Below are 6913 nucleotides of genomic sequence, written 5' to 3'. Positions count from 1 at the left end.
ATATATTCTGGCAGCTGTTCTCTGATATGGTCTGCTTTCTAGACAGCAGTCGAATGAAAGTTTTTCTGGTGTGTGTGTGTGTGTGTGTGTGTGTGTGTGTGTGTGTTTTTTTTTTTTTTTTTGCTATTGCTGTTATGTTTTCTGTAGTTGCAACATAGCATATTTAGATATTCTGTTGTCGATATTGAAAATAAAAATACATAATCAGACCACCTACTTCTCCATTTTACAATCCGTTAACAATGGAGATAAATTTATATTTTATTTTTTATTTTATTATTTTTTTTAAGGTGGAGTCTCGCTCTGTCGCCCGGGCTGGAGTGCAGTGGCCGGATCTCAGCTCACTGCAAGCTCCGCCTCCCGGGTTTACGCCATTCTCCTGCCTCAGCCTCCCAAGTAGGTGGGACTACAGGCGCCCGCCACCTCGCCCGGCTAGTATTTTGTATTTTTTTAGTAGAGATGGGGTTTCACCGTGTTAGCCAGGATGGTCTCGATCTCCTGACCTCGTGATCTGCCCGTCTCGGCCTCCCAAAGTGCTGGGATTACAGGCTTGAGCCACCGCGCCCGGCCGAGATAAATTTATAATACTTTGGCAAATCTGTGCTGTAATCTCTCTCTAACATGCAATAAGGAAATAAATACTTCAAAGGATAAATGGAGTTCATGGTAAGTTTGAAAATCAGGAAAGTTACATGCATCTAAATTGCCATCCAACTAAATGGGCTATTTCAATTAAAAAATAAATGCATTTGAAAAGAACAGTTTCAATTCTTTTTATAAAGAGTCATGAGCATTCAAGGAAGATTGGTCTTCTTGATTCTCATAGGAATGACCTTTCCACATGAATCAGCTCTCTTTTTAATATTCCCAAAAAACTTCTCCTTTTCCTTCCATGTGAAAAAAGGAAAATTGTGATAACTTTAGAGATCTTGACAAACACTTTCTTAAACACTGTCTGACAGGTACATTGATGATTTCTGGAAGAAGATTAAAGTGAAAACCCATTAGTGGAAAGAGGGGAGAAACTGAATTAACCATGTCCAGGCAGAAAGATCATCTGTTGAGATAAAGTCAACACTGAAAACATTCTTAAGGAACACCAGGATTTTCTAGCCCAAATCCCTCATTTAGGCCAATGTCACTCCTGAACTGGAAAAAGAAAGCATGTGTTTCACCTTGCTGGTAAGCTGAGATTTGTATTAGAATTGGTGTGACAGTATGCATATAAGACAAAACATGTACGTATGTGAAACTGTGTCAGCATTTGGTGGAAAAGTGAAAAATTCAGTCATGAATTTGTCTTATTTATATAATTTCTATCAGACATCCAGATAGTATAAATACAAAGAGGCCTTTTTTTCAATTACCTTTTTACAATAGCGATATGCGGGATTATGGGATGACTCTTGTTAGCCACTCCTCTGGTAATAAGTTTCAATCAGGCCAGTCACTTATAGTTGAGATTTGACTTTGCCACTTCTAAGACCTATACCTAGTGCTTCTCAATTCCCATACCACGGCTTCTCTAACATTGTTGTGTATGGTACATCTGCAGGAGTTTTTTAATATTCTAGCACAAGTAGCATCCAAGTGCAGCAGAGTTAACACCTGAGGAACTGACCTTGACCAATGGGAGAAAGAAGTCAAGGGATATGTTTTTTCACTTATTGTCCCCTGGGAAAACAGTTTTGAGATGTATAATGCTTCTCTGACCTACCTGTGAGGTTGCGTACTAGGCACCTGCAGTGGTGGCCGACTCAATAACTATGTTCATAAAGTGGTTTGCTTTCCTTTTATTTAAACTGTTAGTCTCCTAACCTTTCTACTAAAACCTGCTAGTCTTTGCCTTTGGAGAACCCAAGGTAAGTTAGTGGTTGCATCTTGTTAGAGTAAGTGATATAATGTTTTTCTAGGTAATGACTTTTTCTTAACTCTCTATCTGGTAGTTCCTCTATATCTGAAAATCTACGCATATTAGTCAATTTTGTTTATTTGTTTGTTTTTAATAGTTGTACCACCAGCCTTCCTTATATGCAATTTTCACATCTGCAAATTCAACCCATCTTGGATTGGAAAGATATAAAAAAATAATAAAAATGAATACCAATTAGAAATATAACAACTATTTACATATAATGTATATTAGATTAGATAATATGCATAATCTAGAGAAGATTTAAAAGTACATTGTAGAATGTACATAGCTTATATACAAATACACCATTTTATATCAAGGACTCGGGCATTCACAGATATGGTATCCTCTGGGGGAAAGGGATACCCTGGAGCCAATCACCCTATGGATACTTAAGACCACTGTACCACATTAAATGAGGCATCCTAAAATACTTTTATTCCTTGCTGTTGTCTATGCAATAAAGTCCAAATTCTTTAACCTGACTCATGAAACATTCAGGATCCCCAGAATGCATTTCTAGTGTTCTTTCCTGTCACCAACCACCAGCAACCACCACTTAAACGAACACACACATTAACACAAAAGACGGACACTCATATGCAAACACACAAACACTTTAACAAAACCAAAATAAAACTACTCAGTGTTCTCACAGCCCATTATGCATGTCCATGTTTCTTGGCCTTTCTGTGTCTTATTTGTTTCTATAACGGATGATCCCCTATTTGACATCAAATACATCTACTATTTATTTTGAATATCAAACACGGAATCTTTTTATCTCTCCTAAATAAATTGTCAATGAGCTTACAAAAACTTTTTCTACGTGGCATATTTGAACAATGAAATAGAAATCCTATCATTTGCAGCAGCACTGGTGAAACTGGAGGTCATTATGTTGAATCAAATAAGCTAAACCCAAAAAGAAAAATATTACATATTTTCACTCATATGTAGGGGCTAAAATACTGTAGCCTATGAAAATATAGAGTGGATTGGTTACCAGAAGCTGGGAAGGGTAGGGCAGATGGGAAATGAAAACATGTTGATTAATGGGCACCAACATACAGTTTGATAGAAAAAATAAGACATGGTGTTTGATAGACCAGTAGGGTAAATATAGTTCACGATAAACTTATAAATTTCAAAATGCTAGAAGAGAATTAATGCCAATGTTCCTAGCATAAAGAAAAGACAGGTATTTAAGGTGATAGACATCTCAATTCAACTGATTTGATCTTTAAACATGATATGGATGTATTAAATTATCACTTGTACCCCAAAATATATACATCTAATATAAATAGGCTTTCTGTCCCCACCCAAATCTTATCTTGAATTGTAATCCTCAGGTGTCGAGGGAGAGACCTCATGGGAGGTGATTGAATCACTGGGTGGTTTTCCCCCGTGATGTTCTTATAATATTAAATGAGCTCTTTCAGGATCTGATGGTTTTATAAGGGGCTCTTTCCTCTTCATGCACTCTCTTGCATGCCACTAAGATGTGCTTGCTTCCCCTTCAGCCCTGATTGTAAGTTTCCTGAGGCTCCCAGACATGCAGAACTGTTAAGTCAATTAAACCTTTTTCCTTTATAAATTACCCAGTCTCAGGAAGTTCTTTACAGCAGTGTGAAAATAGACTAATACAACATTTATTATAAATCAAACATTTTTTAAAGTTGTCGTGTACTGACTGTATAATTCAATCTTTAAATAAGTGCTTATTTTAGTGTACTGCATATTAAACTGAGGACAGGGCTTTGTTCTGTTTATAGTTCTATCTCCAATGTGTCAGAGGAGATGGGTTATAAATATTTGAGAATAAATTAATAATTGAATTATGATAGAATTTAGACCTCTCTTAAATATCTAATTTCTCTGTAGAGTTCTTTACACTGGTGACATTGGTTGAACTCTTATTAAATAAATGAAAGAGCATATCTCCATATTATTGCTCAGCAAAATAAGTTTATTTTACATGCTTTAATTTCAAAGTTTTCAGGTTAGTTCTCTCATATGATAAACTTTTTAAACTAACACTGCATACCTATTACATGTCAGGCACTGAGACAAATACTTGGGAACAAAGAAATAGTCATAGTGCTTATTTTCTTAAACAATTGTTTAGAAAAATAATTGTTTTCTTACATTGTAATTTCAGTCTAAGAGAGGAAATCAGAAATTAACACCTGAATAGGTGTGTTAGGACTTTCTTACTTTGCCAAAAAAAAAAAAAATAAATAATAATAACAAAGCCTGGGTAATTTAGAAATTATAAATTTTATAATCTTTATAAATTAAAGAAAAGAGAGTTAATTGACTTGTGGTCCTGCAGGCTGTAGAGGAGGCATGGTACTGGCATCTACTGGGCTTCTGGGTAAACCTCAGGGAAGCAGGAGTAGGCATGTCACATGGTGAGAGCAGGAGCAAAGAGGGGTGGTATCACACACTTTTAAACAACCAGATCTCTCAACAACTCACCCCCTATCATGAGGACAGTGCTAAGCCATGACAGATCCACCCCCATCACCCAAGAACCTCCCACCATGCCTCACCTCCAACGTTGGGAATTACATCTCAATGTGAGATTTGGAGAAGACATCCGAACTATATCATTCTGTTCCTGGCCCAAAAAAATCTCATGTCCTTCTCACATTACAATATACAATCATGCCTTTCCAAAGTCCCCTAAAATCTCAACTAATTCCAGAATTAACTCAGAAGTCCCAAGTTCAAAGTCTCATCTGATGATGAGTTCCATTCATCTATGATTGTGTAAAATTATAACAAGTGATCTACTTCTAAGATACAATTGGAGTATAGATGTTTAATAAACACTGCCATTACAAAAGGGAAAAGTGAGCCAAAAGAAGGGGGCTAGAGGCCCCACATGAGTCTGAAGCCCAGCAGGGCAGTCATTAAATCTTAAAGCTCCAAAATGATATCCTTTGACACCATGTCCTACATCTAGGGCACACTTTTGCAAGGGATGGGCTCCCAAGGCCTTGGACAGCACCACCCCTGTGGCTTTGCAGGGTTCGGTCCTGCTCTCAAGGGCTGACATTGAGTGCCTGTGGCTTTTTCAGGTGACACGTACAAGCTCTCACTGGATCTGCAATTCTGAGATCTGGAGAATGGTGGCTTCTTTCCTACAGCTCCACTAGGCAGTGCACTGGTGGAAACTCTGTGTGGAGCCTCCAATCCCACATTTCCACCCTACACGGCTCAGTAGAAGTTCTCTGTGAAGTCTCCACCCTTGCAGCAGACTTCTGCCTGGCCACCCAGGCTTTCTCACATATACTCTGAAATCCTAGCAGAGGCTGCCAAGCCTCTTTCATATTTATATTCTGTGTGCCTACAAGCTAACACCACATGGAAGCTTCCAAAGCTTGTAGTTTGCACACTTTGAAGGGGTGGTCAGAGTTGTATCTGGGGCCCTTTGAACCAAGGCTGGAACTGGAATGGCTATCGTGTGAGGAGCTCTCTCCTAGGATAGTGCAGAGCAGTGGCACCCCAACACTGGCGCATGAAGCCATTCATTTCTTGTAGGCCTCTGGGCCTGTGATAGGAGGTTTCCTCAAAGATCTCTGAAATACCTTCAAGGTCCTTTTTCCCCATCGTCTTGGCTATTAGCATGTGGCTCCCTTTTAGTCATGCAAATCACTCTACCAAGTGGTTGCTCCACAGCTCACTTGAATTCTTCTCTTGGTAATGTTTTTTTCTTTCTCTGCCATATAGTCAGGCTACAGATTTTCTAAACTTTAATGCTGTGATTCCATTTTAATTATAAATTCCAACTTTAAGTTATTTATTTGCTCCCACATCTGAGTGCAACCAGGACACCTCTTAAATGCTTTGCTGTTTAGAAATTTCTTCTGCCATATGCCCTAAGTCATCATTCCTAAATTCACACTTTCATATATCCCTAGGGCATAAGTAAAACACAGCAAAGTTTTTTTGCTAAGGCATAACCAGAGTGACCTTTGTTCCAGTTGCCAGTAAGTTTCTTATTTCCATCTGAGACCTCATCAACCTGGACTTCTATATTAGTCCATTTTCACACTGTTATGAAGGCATTCCTGAGACTGAGTAATTTATAAAGAAATGAGATTTAATTGACTCACAGTTCTGCATGGCTGGGGAAGCCTCAGGAAACTTACAATCATGACAGAAGGAAAAGAGGCACATCTTACATGGCAACAGGAGAGAGTGAGAGAGCAAGTGAGTGAAAGGGGAAGATCCCCTTATAAAATCATCAGATCTCATGAGAACTCACTCATTATCATAAGAACAACATGACGGAAACTGCCCCCATGATCCAATCACCTCCCACCAGGTTCAGCCCTCAACACATGGGGATTATGGGGAGTACAATTTGAAACAAGATTTGGGTGGAGACACAGAGCCAAACCAGGTCAATTTCACTGTCCATATCACTGTCAGAATTTTCGATAAAACTATTTAACCAGTCTCTAAGAAGTTCCAAACTTTCTCTTAGCTTCCTATTTTCTTCTAAGCCTCCCAAATTATTTCAACTTCTTTCAGTTATCCAGTTCCAAAGTTGCTTCGACATTTTCAGGTATCTTATAGCAATGCCCCACTCCTTGGTACCAATTTTTCCTGTTAGGCTATCTTATATTGCTATAAAAAATACCAGTGATGGGGTAATTTATACAGAAAAGAGATTTAATTGTTTCATAGTTCTGTCATAGTTCTGCAGGCAGTATAGGAAGCATGGCACTAACATATACTCAGTTTTTGGGGAGGCCTCAGGAAAGCAGAAACAGGCACGTCCCATGGCAAGAGAGGGGTCCCAGGAGGTATCACATACTTGTAAACAATCATATTTGTCAAGAACTCACCCACTATCACAAGGACAGCATCAAGCCATGAAGGATCCACCCCCATAACCCAAACACCTCCCACCACACCCCACCTCCTGATAGAGATTATATCTCAATACAAGAGTTGGAGGGGACATCCAAACTATATCGG

Source organism: Theropithecus gelada, chromosome 5 (assembly GCF_003255815.1).
Source record: "Theropithecus gelada isolate Dixy chromosome 5, Tgel_1.0, whole genome shotgun sequence".
NCBI lineage: Eukaryota > Metazoa > Chordata > Mammalia > Primates > Cercopithecidae > Theropithecus > Theropithecus gelada.
Note: the sequence above shows the minus strand (reverse complement) of the source record.